Below are 12,540 nucleotides of genomic sequence, written 5' to 3' on the forward strand. Positions count from 1 at the left end.
AGTAGGGAGCCAGAGAATGTGATTCAGCTTTTCAGCAAGTCCACGCGGAAAGAAAAGATTTCCTCGTGTGTGTGCACATCAGTGCAGTGGCTCAGAGCAATTAACAAATCTTAAGCACTCAGCTTAGTGCATCCCATACCAGATGCCCTGGGATGTATTCTCTGCTAGGGGTCATGGTGGCCACACCAAAGCACCAAAGTTCAAACCATTCTCCTTCTTGAAGACATCACCAAGACCCCAGCAGGGCAAACTGTCCCTACTCCGCTCAGATCCTAGGATTCCTGTAACCAGGAGCTGGGAAGATCAACTTCTGCCTTACCTGTCCTGGGCTCTTAAGGAACCCATAAACCCTGTTATCTTCCAGTACATCATCTTCAACAGCAAATTACACCCTGGACTTCCAAACCAGCCTGCCCTCTCTTGCTGGGACCTCAGCCCCTGCTTGTGCTTTTCCTGGAAGTGCAGACCCAGTCCAGAGAGCCTCCCCGAACTCTGGCCTTCCCATGGGAACTTGGCTCAGGGTCCATAGCATTGTGGATTCCTTTCACAACATAAAACTCCCTGAAGGCAAAAAACCACCATGTTTCACCTGCCAAAACCAAACCAAATACTCTCAATACTACAGCTGCTCAGTTAAGGCTATTTTAACTGGAGGTGAAGGCAGTCAAATCGTATGCAATGCTCCAATCCTCAAGACACTTGAACTGGGTAGGATGCTCCGGGGACCAAGGTGTATGGAAATCATCCACGGTGAAAAATGACAAAATGGCTGGGGGTGTAACTCGTCAGAAGAGGGCACACCTAGTATATGTGAGACTCTGAGTTCAGACCCAGGACCAAAACAACAAAAAACATCAGAAAAGAGGTGAAAAAAAAAATTATTCCTAAGACTATAAAAATGGGCCGTAAAGCTTCCTGGAAAACTACCATTCGCTGTGTGATGTTAGAAACACGAATGTCTCCAACCCCCAGATTTCCTCCTTTAGAAGGAAGACAGCGGGGCTGGAGAGTTGGCTCAGTGGTTGAGAGCCGAATGCACGCATGTGGCAGCTCACATCAGTCTCTTTAATTTTAGTTCCAGGATATGTAGTAACTTCTGACCTTCACTTGCACCAGGCACGCACATACTAAACACACATGTATGTAGTCAAACCAGTCATATACATAAAGCTAAAAGCATTATTTTTGTTAAGTGGAAGGGAGAGAAAGGCAGCTACATTCTGCCAGACAGTGATGAACATTGCGCAAAGGGTCACAAACGGTACCTCCCCCAGGCACCTCGCCTCACTGGTCACATATACAAAAGGAACGTTGAGCGGACAGCACTTTCAGATGCCTCCCCCTATCCTGGTTCCCCAAAACCCTGCTTCAGCTTAGGAGGACCACACTTCCTCCTGCACAGTTGTAGCTCCACTGCTAAAAACGACACTAAGCAATAAAAGATTGACAGCAACAGGGAAAACGTATATTCATCAGTTTTGTGGGGTTTTTGGTTTGGTTGGTTTTTTGAGACAGGGTTTCTCTGTAGCTTTGAAGCCTGTCCTGGAACTAGCTCTTGTAGAATAAATAGGCTGGCCTTGAACCCACAGAGATCCGCCTGCCTCGGCCTCCCAAATGCTAGGATTAAAGGTGTGTGCCACCACCGCCTGGCATTTTTGAGTGATGAAAAAGAGTAACTTGAAGGTCTGTGTTCTGTCTGACCCACCAAATTTACAGAGACCCACACACTTTTTCCCCCCCATCCTCTGAGGCGGCTCCTTTAGTCTGTGGTGCACAGGCTTTGAAATGGATAAAGTCAGGCCTATAAAAAAATTAGCATTTCCTCCCCAGAGGACAGAGGACTCTGGAGTTTTCAGAGTCCTAGGGAACACTGTGTCACAGTAATTATTAAGGCACTAAATGTCTGAGGAGCCTGCTATCTGACATCTTTCACACCCACTAGGACACTTGAAAGCCCTGGGCGGGCAGGGCCCCCTTCCCTGGCTGCCTCATTTGCATACAATGAAGGAGGTGGAGCGGGGCCTGAAGGACCTGAGGGGCTTCTGTTTCAGAAACAGACTGTTTCTACCAGAGGCTTTTTTAGCCCCTAAAAGGTTTCTGCTCCTGTTGAAGGTGTGAATTATCCAGCCCCCTCTCCACTTACTCCTAGTATGCCTTTACTCCATCCATGGGGACTGACAGACCAGGTATCACAGTAACTAAATGCTCCTAGTATTCACCTCCTTTGCTCTTCTTTTTTTTGGGGGGTGGGGTGGGGCGTGGTGGTGCTTAACAGGCAAATGCTGGGCAACAACCCCAGCCCAACTCTTGTAACATTTTTTGAGTGAGGGTGTGTGTGTGAGTCTGTGCCCTTTTAAAGACTTCTGCTCTCTAATGAACTTAATACGTGCCAATTAGGAAAATACAATAAAGATTAAACAGTGTCTGATTCAATTCTATCTGCTGCAAATAGATTTTCCCACCTTTCAATGATCTTAAAAAAAAAAAAAAAAAAAAACTATGCAGGGCTAGGGATCAAACCCAGGGCAAACACCCCATACCCCTCAGTTATCTCTTAACAGTAAGTAGTTGGCAAGGCAGTCCCCGGTTTTGAAATGGAAATCTATTTATGACAGAAGACACCAAGCTGGGCATAATGGTGTATATACCCCTGCAATCCCAGGACCCAGGAGGCAGCAGCAGGAGCTCACTGCAAGGTCCATGCTAGTCTAGAACATAGTGAGCTGCAGGCCAGCCCAGTCACATAAAAGGAGATAACAAATTTCCACTTCGTACTGCACTTAGCTGAACATGGTGCCGCCTCTCTCGGGTAATTTCCCTGTAGGACAGTGGTTCTCAACCTACCTCGTGCTTTCATTAATACAGTTCCTCAGGTTGTGGTGACCCCAAACCAGAAAAATCATTTGGCTGAAATTTCGTTCCTGTGGTGAATCAAAATGGAACACCTGATACACAGGGTATCTGATATGTGATCCCCAAGGGAGGGTCTTTCGACCCCTTCTCCCCAGAGTCACGACCTACAGATTGAGATTATCTGTGCTAGGGTTAACGGCATTCTCCCAAGCACAGGCTGCTCCCACCACGACTTACTGGAAAGCGACTGAAGTCTATGGCAGCCTGCAAAACCAAGTACCAATCAGTATCTCTCACTTCTCCATCTACACAGCGCCCCAAAAGCTACCCTCCAGCCCTCTCCCAACTGTCTCACTCTGTCCCCAGCTCAGCGTCACATTTTCCTGCTTCGGTGTGTGCAAGGCTCTGTCAGCCGAGAAGTACATCTTGTTTTTCCTTCCCCACCTCCTTCTCCACATGGCAAACCCTTCAGGGCTGAGGCCTCACTTCCTCTTTCCCCAGCCACTTCCCGCTTGCATCTCTGCCACATGGTCTTGCCAGTTGCCAAGTGTTGTGGAAGCTTAAACCAGGAACCATACCATATGGGTAGCCTTGCCTTCCCAGAGCCTAGTCTAGGTGTCAAGACAGGGTAACCAACCTAAACACACTGACGGGACGGCCCACAGTTGAGAAATAAAGAGCACAAATTTCTCCCAATTTGCTTCTCATTGGACTTCCCTGAAATTATCAAACTGCCATGAGTAAAACAATTATAATAACTGAGCACACAGGCAGGCCAGTGATACTGAGCTGGTGGCACCTAAAACTAAAATTTTGTTCTTTCAAAACAGTCCTCCTTCACAGACCCGCCAGACACAGAAAGCAAAGCTCAGAGGGCCCACACCAATTCAGACCCAGTTAGTTCAACAATTCGCTCAGGTCCCCTGTAGAGAACAAAGCACCTACGGTGAGCCCCACCCCCCAAACACTGAGGAAGATGGAATGTTTGTTCTCCATCCTCCAATCCATGCCTCCTGTTTATGAAGCAAAACAGCTCAACAAGGTGGTCCATGCCTCTGATTCCAGCACTTAGGGGCTGAGGATGGAGGATCAAGAATTACAGGTCAGCTTGGACTGCAAGAGTTCGAAATCAAAGAACAAGAAAAATCAAAGGAACTGAAGCTATATCATCTGAACTAGGCAAACCTGAAGAAACTGTGAAATCAATTCGGTTGTCACTACTCACACCACAGATGGATCACTGAACTCTTGAGGATCACCACAATACCAGTCCAGACCAAATTCTCTTAGTCCCAGCACTCCGGAGGCAGAGGTAGGCAATTTTCAGTTCGAAGTCAGACTGGTCTACAGAATTCCAGGACAGTCAGGGCTACACAGAGAAACCCTGTCTCGAAAAACCAGAAAGAGAAAGAAAGAAAGAAAGAAAGAAAGAAAGAAAGAAAGAAAGAAAGAAAGAAAGAAAGGAAGGAAGAAAGGAAGAAAGGAAGGAAGGATGGATGGTGGAACCTGGCTTGGTGGTTCATGCTTTATGCTTTTAGCTCCAATTCCAGCACTTGGGAGGAAGAGGCAGTGGGTCTCTGAATTCAAGGCCAGTCTAGTCCACACAGAGTTAGTTCCAGGAAAGCCAGGACTTTACCTGGGAACTCTACCTCAATCAAAACAAAAACAAACAAACAAACAAAAAGTGATGACAACAAAAAGCCGTGGACTGGTTTTTCCTGCAGAAATCCAAAGCGAGCATTCAATTGGTCGCCTCATCAAAAGTGGGCGCCATACACATCTTACTTTGAAACAACTCCGAGCTGTCTATAACATCAACATGGGTGTCCATGGCAAAGGTTCAGGATAGCCTCTTCCTCCTACTATATATGAAATACCACCTATTCTTATTCTCTGAGGTCACCTTTCCCAGAGGGCCTTGATGAACATTCCCTTGTCCACTCTAGCTATGCCCCCTCCAGGTTTTTCTCACAGTTGTGAGCCCCGGGTTTTATTTCAGTGTCTCCCTACACTTCCTTTCTAACAGCACCCAAGAAGACAGCTACTTTGCTGACTATCTGTAGAAGCTGGGACTCTGGGAAGTCTCCAATGGCCCCTTCTGGTTTGGCTCACTCCATCTAGCTAGTCTAGTGGTCTGACTCAAGAGTCCAGGCAGAATACGCCATTTCACCCGTGAGATGTTTCTAGAAATCAGAAACCCTGTTACAACACACTTGTTCCTTTGATATGCGCCATAGGGAGGGGTTCTATATGAAGAAAATTGTCAAGGAATACTTATCTGGCGACTTCATGATACTTTAATGAGAAGCAGTTTTAGCAGAGCGGTGGCCAAGTCCCTGTTGTCCACTTCGCTGTCTGCATCGACTACACACCGCCTCTCCAAGTCTCCAATTCCTTATCTGAATCATGGGGATAATAATTGCACCTACATCACTGGGTCCAAGTGTTGTGAAGTATGAAGGAAATGACGCATGTGGAGAATGTGGGACAATGGTAACTGGTATGTTCTCTACACATGAGAATGACTACTGCTCCGACTCATGCCTAGAGTTATCTTTGCACAACTAACGCCACCAAAAGGGTGAAACTGAAGTGTAATCACGTTTTCCCTTATGCTATACCTGGCTCAGAGCACATGCAGGTGAGCCTCGGCAATGATGTTTTCACTAACGGTGGCCTGGAACTAGCTCTTGTTCCACTATACTATACTATACTATACTATAGCAACTATCAGACTTCCTGAGACAAGCCAGCACAAACAGCGCATCCAGAACAACAATCAGGTGAACCTTAGCTTTTTAAAATTACATCTTACTGATTTATTGGGTGCATACGTGTCTATGTCTGGGTACGCACAGGCCACAGTTTATGTGCGAAGGCCGAGACAACTTGCAGGAGTCAATCCTCTCCTGTCACCAGGAATCAAACTCAGGTCATCAGGCTTCTTAGACAGCATCTTACACTGAGCCCCCCTCATCATCCTGCCGCGGCTTCACTACCCATTATCCTTGAAGCTGCTTTTGAACATCAGAACCTGAGCAGTGCTAACCACTGCCCAACCTCCAACATACATCCAGCATTCCCTTGGAAACAAAATGATACGGTCATGTGATTACGAACCATCTACTCTCCCAGTGACAGTCACAATGCACAAAACACCCACAGCTGCACCACAAGTCACTTCCAGAAACAAAAAGTGTGTACTGGTTGTCTGTTCATGTTATTTATTAAAGCTTTTCATCATTTTAATATACTGCTGCGAAGAAAATGACTTAGCATCTCAAAACTCCGTTTTAATGAACTCACTATGACTTATTGTGAAACTAAAAATATTTTCATTGAAAAAGTAATGAAATGATATGACTCAGAAAATAAAATAAGAACTAAAATTTCTGCTAGGTGTGACTACAAACCTTCAATCTTAGCACTCTAGAAGCAGAGGCAGGAAATTCTGAATTCAAGGACATAAGATCCTGTCCCCAAAGAAAAAGTTGTTTTAAAAAAGAATTTGCCAAAATTATACAAAGCCATCAGAACACTCCTTGTAATGTCCAATGTTTGAAACAAACTATTACACATATGCTAAGATTTGTTGCGTTAAAATTAAGGCTGAATTAAAACAGGTCGGCGGATCTCTGTGAGTTTGAGACCAGCCTGGTCTACAAGAGCTCGCTCCAGGACAGGCTCCAAAGCTACAGAGAAACCCTGTCTCAAAAAAAAAAAAAAAAAGTAGAAATCTCCACTGTGAAATCCTGGCTGGCTAGGAATTCCTACTGTAGACCTTGAACTTAGAGATCCGCCTGCCTCTGAATTCTGGGTATTCACGTAACCACACCAGCCAGGCTTGCAGACATTCTGGTACCACATTCAGGTAAGATAACAGTGGCTTTGGCTTCATGAAAGGACGGAGACACCCTCAGGTCACATCACGAGGAACTTCTGGATAAAGCCTGCTGGAATTTTAAAGCATTCACCTCATTATTTCAGTCTCAATATTCACCTGGATTCATAATCTTCACGTCTCTTGTCAAGCTTTCTCCTCGCACACCTACTTTAGATTTCCGTAAGCGCTTTCTCCACCCTCACATGGCCTAGCTCATCCTTAGGCAATAGGCGGCCTAAGGTATCTGGACAGAAGACGTGGCATACCTGAGACTTGGTAGTGCCCCAAAGTAAGTGGCTATGAGTGGACTAAGAGTGGGTTCGCATGTTTGTCACCCAAACTTGGATTCTGAATGAACTACTGAGAGCAACTGTAGACAACCATTACAAGGCAACCATCTAGTGAGCGGCGTCTAGTCAACTCGGACCACAAACCCACACACATGTTAAGGTCATAGTGAGATGAAGGTCCCCCAACTGTTTACACAGTACCTTAAGAACCTAAATTTTCAAATTTTAAATTTCAAAATTTATGATTTTAAGCCCAGGTTTTTTTTTGTTGTTGTTGTTTTGTTTTGTTTCCCCCTGCCAGGCCTCTCCTAAACTATTGTTTGTTTGGAAACTAGGTAGAGTGCAGCCCAGACTGGCCTTGTAGCTGGGGAGGTGGTGACCTTGAACTCTTGACCCTCCCTGTCTCCACCTAGTTAGGTTGTAGGCTTGGCCCTGAGCCTCAGCCTGCATGGGGGGTGGGGGGGAGCTATTTCAGTTTTTAAAGCTGTATAATTTGTGGCAGTGGGAGACCAAACTCATGCCCTTATTTAAAAACAAAAAAAAAAAAAAATAGCAAGACAGGGGAAGGGTCTTTGGCCTCCCCCACAACCTCTGTTCGGTTCTTTAACAAATACAGACCCGAAGTAAAGTGTGGTTTCAGTTGTGCCATGATTTATTATGGACCAGTGATGTAAAAACATGGGGTTTGGTGGGGCTTGAGGTTTTAATGAACATTTGAATGGCTTCAGAAAAGCACTGCCCAAATTTGGAACATGGATGGGCCTTCCCTGTGAGACCATCTAAGGGGGGGGAAGGGGGGGCAGTCAGGCACAAGTGGTAGCTGTGCAGACAAGTACACCCCCGCCCCCAGGAAGCACTAGGACATGGTTGGCTACTAGTTGCTTGTTTAGCTCTAGAATCCCATGGAACCTTCCGAGAGTCAGATTGCCGTGCTTCTCTCTGTGGCAAGAGCACAGGGAACATGCCTGCATGCCAGCCTCTAGTGTGTACCAACTCAGCGGAAAACACTCTGCCCGGTTCCAAAAAGATTTCTGTCAGCTAGGGAGAAAAGCTAGCACGGTAGCGACCTGAAGGATGCCTGGGTGGTGATGGGTGGTAAGCCTGCTGATACCAGACAAGACAACCCACTCTCCAGCGACAAGGTCCTCCCTCCTCCCTCGTGGCATTCTGAGGCACCCACAGATCTGAGGGAGAGCTGAGTATACACACAGTAGATACACAAGTTTATTGTCAAATAAAATATTGACGCAACTATCAAAGACAGTGAGTGCCCACTGGGTCTTCACGTGCCTCTAATGAAGAACTAAGTTGGAAAACCAGGTCATGGAAAGAGCCCTGATCTGAGCAATTCTGAAGACTCCTAGCTTGGAGTCTTACCGGAAACCTCTTCCCGTGAGTCCTTCCTTTGCTCATAAGCCAAACGTAGTAAAACTAGAATGGATGAAAACTCAGCAGTCTTAGGACTTCAGTGTGCAGGGCAGGGGAGATGGCTCAGTGGGGAAAGGCGCTTGCCACCAAGCCTGACAACCTGAGTTCAATCCATGGGATCCACGCTATTTCCAGAGAGAACTGATTGCCAAATTGCCCTTTGGCCTTCACACAGGCACTGTAGCCAGAAAACTCGTGTTTCACATAGAAATGCAATCTAAAACAACAATAATAATACATCTCACCTGAATACAACTCAAAAGCTCCAGCCACGGACAACAAATTTCCTGTTCCCTTTAAAAATCAGGGAACTAAAAAGAGAGGAGGCAGAAGAAAGAAGAAAACAACTCAAAATGGCTCCCACTAAGAACCTACCTAACTAACATAGCCGGGCGGTGGCGGCACCCACCTTTAATCCCAGCACTCGGGAGGCAGAGGCAGGTGGAGTTTGTAGGCCAGTCTGGTCTACAAGAGCTAGTTCCAGGACAGCTAGGACTGTTACAGAGAAATCCCATCTCGAAAAATAAACAAGCAAAAAAAAAAAAATAACCTACCTAATATCCCCACTCTCATTATTATGACTTTTCGTACTTCATCTATGCTGGGTACATATTTTTTACCAAACAAACGGTACAGGTAGAGAAAAATGTATAAAAAGAGTAAATTGATTTTTAAAGATAAATAAATAAAATATAAAATTTCATTCGTCAATTTTACTTAGGCACACCTTCCAATCTCAGAAAATTAGAGATGCCAGAGACAGAAGCCACCCAGCTGCGTAGGCTTCCCAGGGATCATCCTACCTTTAAGTCGCTTCAAATCCACGTAAGCTCCCCACTTCTACACCCACACAAACTCCAGGCCAATGAGAGTAGTCAGAAACTAGCTTTCTAACTGATCTTGCAGACCCAAGGAGAAACCAGAAGCTTCCTCCTGTCTGTTCTCTACAGTGGGTAGGCGTGGCCTTAAAAGGCTAATTTCAAAATGCCACTCCTGGGCGTAAAAGGTTTTACAGACTCTCCTGGCTCTTAGCACCTCAGGCAAGATGCTCCAGCCGTGCTCCAGCGTGCTCCAGCCGTTATCACTCAGCCCTCACGCTCTGGCCTTTTCCTCCTTCCTAACAGACATCATCCCCTCTTCCAATCCCAGGGCCTTTGAGCAAGCTGTTCTCTGAAGTACCCGCATTCTTTTGTCTTTCGAGTTTGCGTATAAATGTCTCTTCCATAGGATGCTTTTCCTGACCTGTCTCCCAGAATCCTCCACTGACCTACCTCCCTGTCACGGTAACTCATGGCATAGACATCAATGACACGTTGCTGACCCTGCCTCTCTGTATGTAATGTGTTCTCTGAGAGAGGCTAACAGCTGTCTTTCTCTCCCTAACTAAAGCCTCGGTGATCATTAATATCATCAAAGTAAATAAAATTTATGCCTATTATGGAAACAAAAAAAAATACCATGGGTTTCATAAAAGTGATGGGAAACTACCTGTTTTCCAAAGAGACTGAATTAATTGCCTGATACAAAATCCAGTTGGGCTTTTTGTTGTTGATTTTGAGACTGGACCTCTCTAAGTACACCAGCCTGGCCCCACACTCATGGAGATCATCCCGCTTCTACCTCCCAAGCAAAGGGATTAAAGGTGTGTGCTACCACGCCCAGCCTGATAAGCAGTCTTTAACGAGGGCTGTGAAGTTTAAAGCTCTTGAAAACCCGCTCAATGAAACTTAATTTTCACAATCTAGATACAAACCAAGGTGCCAATGGTATACCTTAGCATCAGAACATTTGTCAAGCGTCTGCAAGGCTCTGCGCTCATCACCAACAATGCAAACAACCCATAAAGATCCAATTCAGAAGTGAAAATTGCGCATCCTTTAAATTATACTTGGTATTTAGGTGTAGTGTCCCTGCATTCAAATTTAAGTTAACTCGGGACCAGCTTGTATTACACAGTGAAATCCTGCCTCAGGCCTCAAAAAAGCTAGGTTAATATTATATGTGTATATGTAGTATTTTGTATATAAATAGAATTTCAGGGTAAGGCTATAACCCTTATCCTGAGCCAGAGGTACTTGCCTAGCATGTGCAATGCCCTAAATTCAATACCCAGCACAAACACAAAGGCAAATTATACTTGATTTAAGTCTTCAAGTGTTTGGACAGATACACGGATTTAATCAACCAGTCTAAGGGAACTGCTTTGAGATATTCGCTATAGATAAAAAGAAAACAGCTTTTCAATATTTTTACTTTCTATGTTGGGCAGTGGTAACACATGCTTTTAATTCCAACACTCGGGAGGCAGAGGCAGGTGGATCTCCCAGTTGAGACCATCTACCCTACAGAGTGAGTTCTAGGACAGTCAGGGATACACAGAGAGAAGCCTCTCAAAAATAAACAAATTTAATTTTCTAATTCCAGGACTCCTAGGCAGAAGCAGGTAGATCTCTGTGAGTTTGAGACCAGCCTGGTCTACACAGAAAGTTCCAGGGCTACATAGAAAGACCCTTTCTCAAATATCAAAATGTTTACTTTCCCCACCAGAAAGGAACTCAGCTAAAATTAAAAGTTAGCACAGCTGACTGCATCTGCCAACTCTCAGTTTGACCTAGCAGGTAGGCATTTAAGACTAAAAGTGTGTGTGCGTGTGTTACTGAGGGACAACCATGTCCTTGTACCCATTTGACAACATTAATAACTTCATCCTTAGGATTCTATAAACCTCTCTCTCTCTCTCTCTCTCTCTCCTCTCTCTCTCTCTCTCTCTCTCTCTCTCCTCTCTCTCTCTCCTCTCTCTCCTCTTCTCTCTCCTCTCCTCTCTCTCCTCTCTTGTGTGTGTGATTATTTAGCAAGGAAACCCATGTGCATGGTTTTATATCACAATGTTTTTTCTTGAACCAGGCAGGGTATTATGCTCTCCAGGCTTGCCACAAACTAACTACATAGCTGAGGGTGACCTTGAACTTCTAATCCTCCTGTCTCCCTTTTCTGAGTTCTGGGTATCCCGGCTATGTTTGGAAAGCCCCACTCCAGTTTCCCAGCATCATCATTTCTATACAAAGTGTGTATCTTCTTAAAGACCGAGATGATGCTGTGTACTCAGAAGCATTTCATGTTGAAGCCGTTTCAGTCAGCATAAAGGAGAGGCCCCTAAAACAATGGCAAGCCTTCATTCCTCCGCCCTCCAAGCAATATCTACCATGTGTATGGATGCAGACACACACAAATGAAGGAGGAATGAAGGAAGATCCATATCCTGTATATTTCTGGTTTGGTGTTTTGTTAAGTCCAAGGAGTAATGGGAGGAAAAGAAGTTGAATTATACACAGACCAACACTCCTATTAACTCATACCACTAATGAAGCAAAACTCTAACTAAGCAGAGAAAATGGGCCCACTTGCTGGAGCTCTGAAATGATCTCGTCTTTGATCTGGGTGCCCATCTCTCCTATTTAATGTAAACTTCAAACCAAGAGCCATGAAAAGTGGCTATAATTAGCAAAGGCCCCAGTGTGACAGCTTTTAGAGCAACCAAGCATTCAAAAAAAATTTTTTTCTTTTAATGAAACTGAGCCAACTTTTATTTTGGATTTTAGAAACCCAAGACTTTCCCACCAATGTGCACCTAGAACCAAACCTTGGCATGACGGGAGTGCAAAAAAAATGTGTACATCTGTGGGCCTGGGCTCCAGATTACAGGTGTCTCTTCTCCAAAACCGACTGGTTTTTTGTATTAGAACTCAGCACACACTAACGCATGAGCACCAGCTAAGCAATCGCCAGGCTATAGATACTAGGGATGGGGGAAAAAAAAACCTTCCTGAGGTGGGAAAACGTTGGGGGTGGGGCTACTCTGTACGAAGGACAAAACAGTCCCCAGAAGAGAGGGTTTATTTTGGGGGGGGGGGAGGAGGACTGGCTTCTAGCTGGAGAAGAGCTGGACACACAGCAGGAAGAAGCACAGTTTCTCAGAATGGCAGTGGTGAAGGGGGGCTGGCAAGAGCTAGGCTAGAGACTGCATGTGGAGGCCGTTGATGGAGGTCCTGTGGGCCCTGTGAAGGCCCTTGGGTTTCTTCCTGGAGA

At 45.3% G+C, this 12,540-nt stretch overlaps 1 protein-coding gene across 11 annotated transcripts in view; it reads right to left on the reverse strand.

Moving 5' to 3' along the window:
* Positions 1-12,540, reverse strand: part of Rreb1 (ras responsive element binding protein 1) — a 184,195-nt gene that overhangs the window by 102,439 nt on the left and 69,216 nt on the right. The gene's annotated exons all lie outside the window — the stretch shown is intronic.

The sequence above is a fragment of the Alexandromys fortis genome, unplaced genomic scaffold (assembly GCF_014885135.2).
Source record: "Alexandromys fortis isolate MF-2015 unplaced genomic scaffold, M_Fortis_MF-2015_v1.1 scaffold_5, whole genome shotgun sequence".
Taxonomy (NCBI): Eukaryota; Metazoa; Chordata; class Mammalia; order Rodentia; family Cricetidae; genus Alexandromys; species Alexandromys fortis.